We start from the raw sequence: 15,856 nt of genomic DNA, 5'->3' as shown, positions 1-15,856 counted from the left end.
CTACTGCTTTCAATTATACCCAAGTCTTCCTTATATTTCACTTGTAAAACAATTACCAAATGCTAGCTCATCAATTATCACCTCCATCAAACTCTTTGAAAAAAAGTATCTACATTTACTACCTTCACTTCCTCTCCTCTCACACCTCATCCCATTTTCATTCTCAAAATTGAAATGAAACAGGGCGGAGCCAAGATGGCGGCTGGAAAGCAGGGACTAGCGTGAGCTCCCTGCCGAGTCCCTCCAAAAACCTATAAAAAATGTCTCTGAACCAATTCTAGAACTGCGGAACCCACAAAACAGCAGAGGGAAGCAGGGCTCCAGCCCAGAACAGTCTAGATGGTCTCTGGGCAAGGTCTATCCCGCATGGAGCTGGGACCACAGTGGAGCAGAGCAGAGCCCAGCGTGAGTGGTGCGGACCAATGAGACCAGGAGCTGGGCCCTAGCGCCCTGAATCAGTGAGCTGCAGCAGTTACCAGACTTCTCAACCCACAAACACCAAAGACAACAGAGAAAGTTAGTGGGAAAAGCTGCGGGAGTGGAAGGAGCTCGCGGTTTGGCTACTGCCCCGGCGCCAGCGGGAGCTACAGAAGTACAGCTGCAGTTGCTTCCAGCCCCAGGCCCACCTGGTGGGAGGAATTAAGTGGCGGATCAGAGCAGGAGTGCACAGCCTGCTGAAGACCTAAGTCCAGTCTGGGTTGGGGGTTCTTGGGGAAGGAGGAGTGCTGGTGTGGCAGAGCTGGCGCATCCCCCCAAGCATGGAACATAGTTCTCTTAACTCCACAACCAGTCATATCCTGCTGAAAAACTCAAGGGTCAAGTTAGTTGGCTGGGAATATGGCCAGGCAGTGAAAATGCACCAAGATTCAGTCTCAGACTTTGGATTCTTTCTTTGGTGACAAAGAAGACCAAAACATACAGACAGAAGAAGTTAACAAAGTCAAAGAGCCTACAACAAAAGCCTCTAAGAAAAACATGAACTGGTCCCAGGCCATGAAAGAACTCAAAAAGGATTTGGAAAAGCAAGTTAGAGAAGTAGAGGAAAAATTGGGAAGAGAAATGAGAAGGATGCGAGAAAACCATGAAAAACAAGTCAATGACTTGATAAAGGAGACCCAGAAAAATACTGAAAAATATACTGAAGAAAACAACACCTTAAAAATTAGACTAACTCAAATGGTAAAAGAGCTCCAAAAAGCCAATGAGGAGAAGGATGCCTTGAAAGGCAGAATTAGCCAAATGCAAAAGGAGGTCCAAAAGACCACTGAAGAAAATACCACCTTAAAAATTAGATTGGAGCAAGGGGAAGCTGGTGACTTTATGAGAAATCAAGATATTATAAAACAGAACCAAAGAATGAAAAAATGGAAGACAATGTGAAATATCTCCTTGGAAAAACCACTGACCTGGAAAATAGATCCAGGAGGAATAATTTTAAAATTATTGGACTACCTGAAAGCCATGATCAAAAAAAGAGCCTAGATATTATCTTTCAAGAAATTATCAAGGAGAACTGCCCTGATATTCTAGAGCCACAGGGCAAAATAGAAATTGAAAGAATCCATCGATTGCCTCCTCAAATAGATCCCAAAAAGAAATCTCCTAGGAATATTGTCGCCAAATTCAGAGCTCCCAGATCAAGGAGAAAATATTGCAAGCAGCCAGAAAAGAAACAATTTGAGTATTGTGGAAACACAATCAGAATAACCCAAGATCTGGCAGCTTATACATTAAGAGATCAAAGGGCTTGGAATACAATGTTCCGGAGGTCAATGGAGCTAGGATTAAAACCAAGAATCACCTACCCAGCAAAACTGAGTATCATGCTCCAAGGCAAAATATGGATTTTCAATAAAATAGAGGACTTTCAAGCTTTCTCAGTGAAAAGATCAGCGCTGAATAGAAAATTTGACTTTCAAACACAAGAATCAAGAGAAACATGAAAAGGTAATCAAGAAAAAGAACAAGAAAAAGAAATTGCAAGGGACTTACTAAAGTTGAACTGTTTTGCTTACATTCCTACATGGAAAGATGATGTGTATGATTCATGAGACCTCAGTATTAGGGTAGCTGAAGGGAATATGTATATATATATACACACACATACATATATGTTTATGCATATATATGTATAAGTAAATGTGTATGTATGTATATATGTGTGTATATATATATGTAGAGAGAGAGAGAGAGTGGACACAGGGTGAGTTGAAGATGAAGGGAAGATATCTAAAAGAAATAAAATCAAATTAAGGGATGAGAGAGGAATATATTGAGATAGGGAGATAGGGAGAGATAGAATGTGGTAAATTATCTCGCATAAAAGTGGCAAGAAAAAGCACTTCTGTAGGAAGAGAAGAGAAGGCAGGTGAGGGGGGAATGAGTGAATCTTGCTCTCATCAGATTTGACCTGAGGAGGGAATACTATACATACTCAATTGGGTATCTTACCCCACAGGAAAGAAGAAGGAAGAAGATAAAAAAAAGGGGATGGGGGATGATAGAAGGGAGGGCAGATGGGGGTGGAGGTAATCAAAAACAAACACTTTCGAAAGTGGACAGTGTCAAGGGAGAAAATTCAATAAAGGGGGATAGGTTAGGAAGGAGCAAAATATAGTTAGTCTTTCACAACATGAGTATTGTGGAAGGGTTATACATAATGATACGCATGTGGCCTATGTTGAATTGCTTGACTTCTTAGGGAGGGTGGGTGGGAAGGGAAGAGGGGAGAGAATTTGGAACTCAAAGTTTTAAAAACAGATGTTCAAGAACAAAAAAAAAGTTTTTGCATGCAACTAGAAAATAAGATACACAGGCAATGGGGCGTAGAAATTTATCTTGCCCTACAAGAAAGGAAGGGAAAAGGGGATGGGAGGGGAGTGGGGTGACAGAAGGGAGGGCTGACTGGGGAACAGGGCAACCAGAATATAGGCCATCTTGGAGTGGGCAGGAGGGTAGAAATGGGGAGAAAATTTGTAATTCAAACTCCTGTGAAAATCAATGCTGAAAACTAAATATATTAAATAAATAAGTTTAAAAAAATTCAAATGAAACCACTCTCTTCAAAGTTATGAATAATTTAATTGCCAAATCAGATAATCTTTTTAGGTCTCTATCTTTCTCAACCTATCTATCTACTGTATTTGACACTACTGACCATCCTTTCCTCCTGAATACTCTCTCTTCTCTGGGCTCTCCTAACACGATCCCATCCTGCTTTTCCTCCTACCTGTCAATCCTCTTTGTCTCAGTCTCCTTTGTTGTTTTGTCATCCAGATCATACCCCAATTGTGGATGTTCTCCACGGCTTTTAGCCAGACCCTCTCCTCTTCTCTTTTGACACTTGATCTAATCAGTCCTCATGGGTTCAATTACCATCTCTATGTCACGGACTCCCAGATCTATATATCCAACCCCAGCCTGTTCCCTAAGCTTCAATTCTATATCATCAATTACCCATTGGACATTTCAAACTTAACATCTCAGAGACATCAAAACCTCACCATGTCCAGAACAGAATTCATTACCTTTCCCCACCCCTCTTCCTAACTTCCCTATTTCTACTGAATGCACCACCAATCTTCCAATCTCCCTGGTTCATAAAGCCAGTTATATTCAATTCCCTGCTCTCCCTTACCCCACGTATCCAATCAGTTGCCAAATCTTACTGTTCCTATCCCCCAGCAATACCTTCTACACCTTTTACATTCAACCTTCCTCACACAGCTATCACCTTTCTTTGTTCAGGCCCTCAACACCTCTCACCTCTATTATTGAAATGGCCTCCCATTCCTTAAGTGTCTCCCCACTTCTGTTAATCTTTCATTCTGCTGACACCTAAACGGCAAGTCTGACTATTCAATTCCTCTACTCCACAAACTCCAGTGGTTCTCCACAACCTCTACAACATAAACTCTTCGTTGTACTTTTAAAGGCTGTCACACAATTCCCAATGACTCATGATGAAAAATGCTATCCACTTCCAGAGAAAGAATGGACCGTATTTTTTATCCCTTAACACCCGCCCCCCTAAAAAATTGGCTAATGTGGAATGTTTTGCCTGACATCATAAGTATACTAGGTATCATATTTATTGCCTTATCAACAGATGGGAGACGGGCAGGGTAGAGAGAATTTAGAAATGAAAATAAATTTTTTTAAAGTTTATATTTCCAATATCTTTGTCTATTATTACTCCCTTTCTTTCATTCTGTAATCCAGCCAAAATGGTTTTCTAGCCTATCCTGACAGAGAACACTTTATCGCCTGTCTCTTGTACCTTTGCAATAGGACTGAACTTTATGTCTGAAATGATCTCCCTCTTCACCTCTACCTCATAGAAACCCTCTATTTAACAGATAGCTCAGATGCCACTTTCTATATGAAGCATTTTTTATACCTTCAACTGCTAATGTCCTCCCTTTCAAACTGCCTGACATTTAACTTTTTAATTTTCTTCTCTTTACATATTTATTCTATACATACTTCTATAGTTACTTGTAAACTCCTTTCAAATACGGACTGCTTCATCTTGTATTCGTACTTCATAGCCCAATATCTGGTACATACTGGGTGCTTAATACTTGATTGATATTCAGTCTGGAGAAAAGAAGGCTCATGATACATAGTAGCTGTCTCCAGCATTTGAGAGGAGGAATTGTATTTGTTCTGTTTGACCAGAGAAGGCAGAATCAGGAACAATGAATGGGTAGAAGTTGCAAAAAGGCACTAGAACCATTCAAAAATGATTCCACTTGAGTTACCTCAGGAGATGGTAGTGGGTTCTGCCTAGACAAACTTTGGGTGTGTTAGAGCGGGTATTGGGTGATGCTAGATGGACACTGATACCGGATAAACTCCGGGACGGCAGGGACTGCCTTCTGTCTCTATTTGTAAGCCCAGCACTGTGCCTGGCACGTGGTAGGAACTTAATATTTATGGATCATTGATGATTAGTGATTTCTTGACTTGCAGCTCTCAAATACCACGATTCCCATATGAATGAATGAATGAATGAATGAATGAACGGATGAATGTCACTCTGGGACTTCGTTTTCTCATCTGTAAAACGAGAAATTTTGATTAGATGAAGTCAAACGTCTCTTTCAGGGATGTTCACTTGGAGCATGGATATGCAATAGTAAACTAGAGCCACAGGCTGTAGTCTCTAGAAGCCTCCAGAGGTACAAAAACCAGTAACCACTCTCTTTATGTCCAGCTTCAGCCCCACCCCCCCGCCTCGGGGTTCCAGCTCGAGGGCGTAGCCCTCCCGGCCTCCGGACGAGCCGCTGCGAAAACCCGGAGAGGCATAATCCAGATGGTCCAAACGGTGAAGACTGCGCATGCCCAAGAGCAGCTGGGTCTCAAGCAAGGAAGATTTTCCTCTCCTCTGCTCTCTCCTCCTTTCCCCCCTGCTCCTAAAGGGCGTTGGAATTTGAAAGCGACCGCCGGGGCGTGAACAGAAAGTAAAACTCCACCCCTTGGGTACACACCCCCCAGTCCCCGCGGTAATGACCTTAATCAGAACAGCCTACTCACTCCACCCGCCCTTGGCAATGCCCCACGGGGTAAGAGAGAAAGTGAAGATCTCTATCGGAACCATTTATGAGTCACGCACCCTGGCAGGCAGAGGGGAGGGAGCGCGGGGAAACAGCCGGAAATGACGCACGATCGAGGTGACGGCGGGGCATGGGGAAGGAAAAAAACCAGGTCTCGTTGCCTTGGAGACCGTTTAGCTCGCCTGCGTCGGGTATGCGTCATTCGGCTGCTCTGGCCCTGGCGGCCATGACGTCGTGGCTGGTCTCAGGATTCCCCCCTTCCCCCTCCCCAGCGCCGGCCTCCTGCTGGAGCTATTGTTTGGATCCACGAAGCTGGGGCGGGGGCGGGGAGGAGTCAGTGACCTTCGCGGATCCTTTACCGAGGTCCACACGGACCCAGGCTCCGTGTTTATCCAGTGCTTAAAGTGGATCCCATCTGGTCGCTAATAGGTGGCGCTAGAACTGAGTTCAAATCCCACTTCAGACTCTTCACTATCTGTGTGTCTCCGAGCAAATCATTAAACTTTTCCCAGCCCTAGTTTCATTCATCTGTTTATAAAAACCTGGAGATAAAGATAGCACCTTACTCCCAGGGTTGATGAGATGATTTATAAAGCGCTTTACAAAACTTACAACTCTCTATAAATGCGAGTGTCACCATCCCCTTTTTACAGATGAACCAAGGGGCACTTGAGGGGAGGGGAGGAAAGTGTTCTGCTGATCTTTAGGATCAGCTACCAGCTCTCCTCTTTGTTGTTTAAAAACCCTCGCCACCCAGTTCCGACCTACCTTTCCAAGCTTACTACATATCATCCCGTTATGTAAAATCAGTAAACATTTATTAAGCGCCTACTATGTGCCAGATACTGTGCTAGGGAATTCAAAGAAAAAAAGAAAACCGTCTTCACAGTCTAATGAGGGGAAACCGCATGCAAACAATGCTGTGCAAGCAAGATAGATATAGCGATGGGATCCTAATAAAGGCACCCCCAGCCCCAATATTTTAACTTCCTTATAAGCCCCACTGAACAGCAGACCCACTGCCCCTACCTAGCCACTCACCGCCCCATAACACACTCAATATCCTAACTTCTTCATATATATATCTCACTGCCCACTAGAACAACAGGTGTGTCCGTGAACTCATATTTCCCACAGAAACAACAGGTGTGTCCATGCACTCTACCACAACCGCATCCATCTAGTCTCAGACAGGACCAAAATACTCGGCCAATCCGAAAGCAGCACCACCAGGTTGCCCAAGCAGGATGTAGACTCCAAAACAATAGAAAGGACTTTCCCTAAGTAGGCACCTGTGCAGTAATAGCAAAAGCTGCCTTTTAGATGAACCTATGACATAGAGAGACTTATTATATCATTATCACACATACATACCCCGCCCCCATGGGTTTTTCTGTATGCATTGTGGATAATCACATGCAAAGTTCTACTGTGGCTGAGACCCCTCCCTTATTACCTAATCCCTTAACAAATCCCTCCTGCCTTTTTAATATTCAGAATTTCTGTTATGTAATTGCACCTTTACCCTATAAAAATCCATCCTGCTTTCTCTGAAGTTGCTGGTTCCTCTTGGAACTTAGCTTGCTTCATGGGAGCTGTCAATCTCAATAAATGCCTATACTTGTATTAGAGGTGGTCTGACTCTGAATTCTTCAAGACAGTTCTACCACATCACATCATGAAAGCACATAAACAGGATAAATTGGAGATCATCTTACATGGAAACCATCTGAGGGGGATAGAAGATTGCTTCTTGTAGAAAGCAAGATTTTATGTGGAATCTAAAGGATGCCAGAGAATCCAGGAGATAGAAATGAGGAGGGAGAGGCTTCCAAACATGGGGGACAGGCTGTGGATCACAGTGCGGCGAGGGAGGGGGGAGTAAGTTGTAAGAAGACTGGAATTCCAGGTAGGAAGGAACCAGGTTATGAAGGGCTATGAAAACCAAACAGAAAATTTTTATTTTTGATCCTGGAAGTAATTGCAGTCTATTGACATGGCCAGACCTGAGCTTTAGGAAGATCAATTTGACAGCTGAATGGAGTTTGGGCTGGAGTGGAGAGAGACCTGAGGCAGGAAGACCAGCAGGCTATTGCAGTAGTCTAGGCAGGTGATAAAGGCCTGCACTAGAGTGGTATCAGTGTCAGAGGGGAGAAGGGAGCATAGAGGAGAGATTTAGGAAAGTAGAATCCTCAGGATTTAGCAGCTAATTGGATATGAGGAGTGAAAAGGTTAAGAGTTGAGGATGACCCCTAAGTTGGGAATCTGGGTGACTGGGAGGACGGTGGTACCCTCAACAGTAATAGAGATTTTAGGAAGAGAGGATGGTTTGGAAGGGAAAATAATGAGTCCAGTTTGTTCATGTTTAGTTAAAGATGTCTATGAGATATCCAGTTTGAGATGTCCATTAGGAAGTTCGAAATGCAAGACTGCATGTCACAAGGGATGTTAGGGCTGGATAAGTAGATATGAGAAACATGTGCCTAGAGAAGATAATCTTGTCATACATTTTATCTCAAGGCCTTTCCTTCCTGATCCTCCCATCTTCACCACCAGCAATCAGCTTGCATTTTTACAGTGTGTATGTGTCTCTGTGTGTATAAAAAGCAGCTTGGTATAGTGGTTAGAGAGCTGACTTTGAAGTCAGGAAGACCAGGGGTTCAAGTTTGGTGTCGGTTGAATACTTGGTTGTGTGACCCTGGAAAATCACTTGACATCTCAGTGTCCTATGAAACACCTTAAGACAGGAGTTCTTAACCTTCGCTCTGTAAAGTTGTCTTTTAAAAAAACTGTGATAATTATTTTAATATAATTGGTTTCCTTTGTAATCTTATGCATTTTATTTTATTCATTTAAAAACATTCTGAGAAGTGATAGATAAGATTCATGATGCTGCCCAAGGTATACATGACACCAGGCTAAGAATTCCTTCTCTAAGACTCTCAGTTGCAGAGATGACAACCTGCATCAATAGAGGGTGTTTTCCTAAAGCACTGGAACCACAGATCCAGGCCCTGAATGTTAACTCCGTGAGGCCAGGAATGAATTCATTTTTGTCTCTGTATACCCAACACCTTGCAAAGTTCCTGGGTTGGGAGCCTGGGTGATCATATTCTGTGCTCTATAGAATTTTTAAATTGGTTGATACTGGTGTTAGTTGTTAGGATTAATACTCAAATTGGTCTGTGATTAACTGATGCGGGTATTTCTTCCAACTATGCAAAATTATAGCACATCCTGTGTCACATCCATCTATGTCATCTCACAAGATTCCTACAATGGTCTTCCCGACATTCTGGAAGCTTTCCTTTCATCCAGTTGACAAGAGTATATCAGGGAAGCATGCAGCTAGCTATCAGTTTTGCTTTGCTTGGAAACTGGTGACTCTCCCTGCCTCTAGTTTCTTCTGTTCTTCCTTCCTTCCACACAGCTGTCAAAGTGATGCAGAGTATAAGTTTGATCAAGATAGTCACCTGCCTCAAGAAAGCAGTGGCTTCTAATTGCCTATATAATAAAATACAATGTCTTCTCTTTGATATTTAAGGGCCTTCACAAATTAGCTCTAACCTATATCTTTCCAGGTTTATGAAACATTATTCCCCTTTAAACTTCCTCTATTGCAGCCAAACTGGTGTACTGTACTGTCCTCACACACAATATCCCATCATCTGCCTCAGTGCTTTGCTTAGACTGTCATCCCCCTGCCACCACCTCCCCCCCATCCCTGGAAAACAATTTCTGCTCACTTTCACCTCTTAGAATCCCTATTGTCCTTTATAGCTCAATTCAAGTACCACCTCTTACATGAGGTTATGGGGGGATTGCTCAGCCCAGAGATCCTAAGATTCTCCCTCCAGGAGATTCCTCCTACCTAGGTCCATTTGACTGGAGGTCAATAAATCAAGAGATAAGTCTAGAAGATTAAAAAAAATTAATTAGCTTTAGTTGATGGATAGTTTCCAGGTGGCTAGCAATTCTACAGAGGGCCATACATGCATAAGGATATAGATATAGTTGTTGTTCAGTCTCTTTTCAGTTGTGTCCAATTCTTTGTGACCCCATTTGGGTTTTTTTTGGCAAAGATACTGGAGTGGTTTGCCATTTTCCTTCTCCAGCACATTTTACAGATGAGGAAACTGAGGCAAACAGGGTTAAGTGACTTGCCCAGGGTCACACAGCTAGTAAGTATCTGGGGCCAGATTTGGACTCCAGAAGATGAGTTCCTGACTCCAGGCTGGGCACTCTATCCACTGTGCCACCCAGCTGCTATCTATCTACACACACACACACACACACACACACACACACACACACACACACAGACACACGCCTATCAGCTGAGGCTGCTTGGCCACTTTCTACTTTCCTTATCTGAGTGACTAGTTAATTCTAACAGGTGGTCAGCTGATCTGGGGTGGGGGCAAATGTCTTACCTTTGGAGTAACTTTGGTGTCATCCAAGATCTGGTCTGTTCTACATATGGGTGTCTCCCAGTAATTACTCTCATCAGACCATCAGAATATCTAGGTAGGAATAGAAATCTAAGATTGCGGAGGCCTCCCCTTAAAAGGGAATTAGACTGAGAGTCTGTCTTTATTTACACAGTTCTGGGGGCTATAGCACACGGGTTTTGTACATTTCCTCCGCAAGGCCTTTCCTGATGAACCCTCCCCCCTTCCCCCTCCCCCCCCCAAATTACTTCATATTTTTAGTTTATTTTTATTTGTATTCATTGCTTCCCCTCAAAAGTATGCAAACCCCTTAAGGTAAGAATTATTTCTTTTTGTTTTTGTATCCTCTGGGCGTAAGTGTGTCTAGCAGAGAATAGGGATTTAATAAATGTTTGTTAGTTGGTCGATTGATTAAATAACTCCAATATTCCCCCTGGATTAAAGGCCCATCTTTTTGATAGGAATATTGCTGATTTACCTTAGTGGAGGGGGTTTCCTTGCAGGTTCAGGTCAGACACAAAAATGTCCTACTTGTGGTAATCTACAATTATTAGTCATGGAATGCTATAGTCTTCAAAGAATTAAAATTGAGTATTATTCAGGATAATGGAGTGGCAAATGGTAGATGTGAGCAGGCTGTAACATACAAATATGTGATTATCATTATTAGTAATTGTTACAATTATTGACAATAATCAGAATAACAAATATATAAATAAATATTTATGTGGATGATGTTCCAAAGATCTGTGATTTTTTTCAATGTGATTCACCCCTCTGGAAGGTAATGGATGGTCCTCAAGAGTTATTATAGCCAAAAAAAAAAATTATCTTCCTTTATTTGACCTAGTGATGAGCCTACCTGGATTTAGCTAGGCTGAGACTCAGACAACAGACATGCTTTTTAATCTTTTATTTTTTTTTTCCCCACAATAGTCATGTTGTGAAATAAAACATAGACAAAAAAAAAAACTCAAGAAAAATAAAGTAAAAAAAAGTATGCTTCAATCTGTATTCAGACACCATCAGTTTTTTCTCTGGGAATGGATATCATTTTTCATCACCAAATCCTTCAGACCTGTCTTAGATTGTCGTATTTCTGAGAATAGCTAAGTCATTCACAGTTGATCATCTTACAATGTTGCTATTACTTTGTGCATGGTACATTTCATTTTACATCAGTCCATGCAAGTCTTTCCAGGTTTTTCCAAGAGCATCCTGCCCATCATTTCTTATTGTACAATAGTATTTCATCATAATCACATACCACAATTTGTTCAGCCATTCCCCAATTGGTAGGCATCCCCTCAATTTCTAATTCTCTGCCCCCAGAAAAGAGCTGCTATAAATATTTTTGTACATATAGGTGCTTTTCCTTTTTGCTTTTTAATTTCTTTTGGGATACAAACCTAGTAGTGGTATTGCTAGGTCAAAGGGTGCTCATGGTTTTATAGCTCTTTGGGCACAGTTCCAAATTACGCTGCAGAATAGCTGAATCAGCTCACAACTCCACCAACAGTGCATTAGTAATGAACATGCTTTCATCAGCAGCCAGTTTTTTAAGCCTTTCCGACTTGTTGGGTCTACCAGAACTTGGCTTTGTTAAAATCACCTTCAAGAACCAAGATCACCTCCATGTTTCAATGAAGCATTGGAAGAAGACTTACCTGGAGGCAAAACGTTTGCTGAGGTGTCAAACCTCATTTCCCTCTAAGAAATGATATCAAAGAACTGTGATAGCCTAGGAAATTTAAGTGACTTATTCTCAATGGTAATGCTGCTGTGATTCTCCCAGTCTCCAAAGTTTTAAATCCTGCTATTATCTTTTCATTCTTTCATATTTAATATCCATTTGATTACTAAGTCCTCTAAAATTATTTCTCTAACATCTACCCCTTTTTGTATTCTTACTGCTACCACCATAGGCCCTCATTATTGCCTGCCTATAATATAGCAATAGTCTCTTAATAGGTCATATCTCCACTCTGTCCAATCCACCCTTCATACTACTTCCACACTCATCATCTTTATATGCATAGATCTGAGTCACTAAAGTATTATTCCAAATCTTTAGCATGGCATGGAGGTGACCCTGGGTGCTTGGAGTATATGATGCAAGCTCTGGCAGGTCCTAATCAAGTTGGGAAGACTTTTGAGTATGGTCCCAAGTGTAGACAATATCCTATGAGGACCAGCCAAACTAATATGGAGAAGCTCATAACCAGGCTTCAGATAGTTCTAAGGTCATCTTCTAATTTGTGGGTTGCAATCTGCATTGATGAAGGAAGTACCTGCAGTGATGAGAAAATAAATCTTTAAAGCAGCATAGATCTCATTCCTCCTACCTCAAAATTCCTGAGTAGCTCCCTATCGCCTGTTCAAACTCCTTTGTCTGGCATTCCATAATCTGATGTCATCCTACTAGCCAGTTTTTTTTTCCCCTTGTACTCTTATCCTCCACATAGGCCCTACTTCAGGCAAACTGGACACAGAATACTGTGTCCCCTAAACATACCATGTATTTTTCCAATTTTGTGCCTTTACTCAGGTTATTCCTTGCGCTTGAAACTGTCAACCTAATTGAATTTATCATTTGAAATGAACCTATCATTTAAAGCCCAATTCAAATGCTACCTCCTTCATGAAGCATTTCCTCGTCACTCCAATCAGGAATGACCTTTCCCTCTCACGAAGTGCTTTGATTTTTTACTACTAATGCATTTATCATGTATTATTATTTATTTTGTTTCTATTATGACACCTGGATATATGTCACCTTAATAAACTGTAAGCTCTATCTAGTCCAACACCCTCATTTTACAAATGAGGAAACTGTTGCCCAGGGAAATTGAAAAACTTGCTCAAGGTCATATAAGTAACTAACATAAGTGTTTAATTGATGCTTACTTATTTGAAATGAATTATTGTAGTTTGACTTTTATTGTTACACATGTATTGGGACTTCTTTTTGACACAGAGGGGATTCCTAAACTTCTCTAACTCACTTTTTCCCACCTGAGTAGAACCTGGGAACATCAGTATCGAGCATAGTCTCCCAAAGGTAGAAGTCAGCTCTTCTTATAATTATTCAGGTTCGCAATGGATCAAACATAGAACTAGTTTTATTTACACAGTAAAGGGCAGAGGAAAAAAGTCATATTCAAGTCTCCAGAGACCTGTACAGTTCTTCCAAGAGTACTTTTACTGCTGGAGGCTCCAGGTAGGCAGGAAAGTCAGGAATGGGTCTCCTACTGCTCACTATAATAGCTCCCAGTTAGTGTTATGCTTCTCTTTGAGGTTCACTCTTCTTCCCAGGAGGTGGAGAAAGGAGGTCAGAGGTCAGGATACTCTTTAGCCATTGACCTTCTCACCCAGGTCCCACAGCTTCAACTTCCAGGTGTCTGTGGGAACTTGCCTTCTACTCACCCAGTTCTACTGAATGTTTCCTACTCCTGACCGATATAGGGTGAAGCTCCACAATTTATCTTTTCTTTTGGCTAGTGCCTATGCAGTATGCCTTTTGCTCAGGTAGTGCTTCCCAAAGAACTTTCTTGGGGCTCAGAAAGGAACTTGTTCCACTATTTATTTTTGCCTTTCTCCTCCCATCTTCTTCTAGGACAGCTGAGCCAGGGATTCAAATGGGCCCAGAGCTACCTTGAAGTAGCAGTAGAAAGGGAAAGGAAAGAATTACTCTGCTCCAGAGACAAAGGCAAGTCCAGCCTTCTTTGCCTATCAGGATATAGATTGAGAGGTAAAGCTAAAAAAGGAAAAAGTCTTCACAAGCTCCTCTGAATCCCAACTTTGGAATGTGGACACTGTCAGCCAGGTCCAATGACACCTTTCCTCTTCTCACCATGCAATTCCCACTCCCTAATCAGCCCTTATTGACTCTACCACTGAAGAGAACTTTTTCTGGGGGTGGAGAGGAGAATGAGACATGAGTGAATGAGGCAACATGACCCTAGACCAGCCTCATCTGAGACATCAAAAATGGTGTTTGGCTCATTTTAACCTGAGGGCAGAAAACCCCCAGATCCAGTTTAGTTCTACCTTTTGAGAAGTTTATAAAATTGTAAACAATCAAACCAATAAAATTTTCTCTTATTTTTAGTTTGAAATACCCAGATATAATTCCTTAACTGTGCCGCCACCCCCAAACTTAGCATTGGAGACTGAGGGTTTCTGACTTCCTCTATGCATACCAATTCCAAGAAGATTCCTCCTTCCCTTGAAACACCCTCCTCACAATTAAGGACATACATGAATCCAAAAGCAATCAAGATGGATCATACTTTTATCTAGAGAAAGCCACTTTGGTACTAATTAAAACAGAAGGTGTAAACATAGCTTTAAAGAACAAGGGGGGAAATCTTTGGAGTAAACACCTTCTGTCTCAGGCACAACAAAAGGAGATGGGAAAGAGGCACTTTTCTCTCTGTTATCTAGTCTCCCAAAAGGAAAATCAACAGCCACTGGTGGCTCAGGTACCCACTCTGACCACTGAAAACAGAGACAACTGCACCTCCCGGGGCTCTGTTCACCTTCTCAGTCTCCGGTTTCCTGCACCAGCTATCACTACTCCATCTCCTCACTGCCCACCACTCCTGCTGTGGATCCCTCTTGCTTTTCTGTTGCTGTTTTCCTTATTTCTTCCTGTGTCTTCTTGAGTAACCTATGTAAACTGTGAGGATTTTTATTCCAATTCCCACTCTCACAGCTGAGCCTCAGGTCCCGGAGGGAGACAAGATCCCTCCATCAGATTTTTAGAGGTACCGTTAAGGAATCAAGGATGACTCACTAATGCCATTGGCTCAAGCTGCCACCAATATGCTCCCCTCTACACCAATCCCCTTAAATGGTCAACTGAGAATCATTTTAGTTAGCCAGATGTAAAAGGCATTTAGGGGTGTTCACTAATTTGGTTAAGTCAAAGCCATTATTATAAACATACCCCCCTCAAAGGCTGTGACAGCCTTCCTCAAGTACAAATATAATCTAGGGTAAATTGGGCTCAAGCTCAGAAAGCATAAATTGCCAAAAAATAACTCACAGTTCTATGTTGGTGGAACTCCTTTTCTCCTATTCAAGGCGTGCTCAAGACATTCCCTTAAGGTATAGAATGGTTTCATTACTGGTCTCTTTGTGGATCCATGAACTGACTTCTGGTCTGTCCTCGATTCCCAGTGCAAACACTTCAGTTAGCTGATTTACCACCATCCTACTAGTCACCCAGGCTAAAAATCTAAGTGTTATCCTCTTCACTCTCTCTGACTGCCCCCCTCTTCACATTCAATCTGTTGCCAAGGCTTGTCAATTTTACCTTTGAAAAATCTCTCCTATATGCCTTCTCTCCTGTAACCCTGACACAATTTGGTACAATCCCTCATCACCTCATTCCAGGACTACTGTAATAGCTTGCTGGTTGGTCTCCCTACAAGAAGAGTCTTCTGCTACAATCCATCATTCTCTTAGCTGCCAAAGTGATCTTCCTAAAGTACAGGTCTGACCATGTCACCTCCCATTACTCAGTAAATTGTAGTGGCTCCCTCTCACCACCATGATCAAATATAAAATCCTGTTTGGCATTCAAAACCCTTCGTAACCTGCACGCCCTCTACCTTTACAATCTTCTAATAACTTACACTCCACGCACCCCCCCCACCCCCACCCTTCAATCCAGTGACTGACCTCCTCGTTGTTCCTTAAACAAGACACACTGTCTTCTGACTCAGGGAATTTTCACTGGCTGTCCTCCCTGACTGGAATGCTCTCTCTTGTCATCTCTGGTTTCCTTCATGTCCTAGCTAAAAATCTCACCTTCTGGAGGAAGTCTTTCTCAATCTCCCT

The sequence above is a fragment of the Trichosurus vulpecula genome, chromosome 1 (genome assembly GCF_011100635.1).
Source record: "Trichosurus vulpecula isolate mTriVul1 chromosome 1, mTriVul1.pri, whole genome shotgun sequence".
NCBI classification, from domain to species: domain Eukaryota; kingdom Metazoa; phylum Chordata; class Mammalia; order Diprotodontia; family Phalangeridae; genus Trichosurus; species Trichosurus vulpecula.
The sequence above is the reverse complement of the archived record's forward strand: the minus strand, read 5'-3'. Positions refer to the sequence as shown.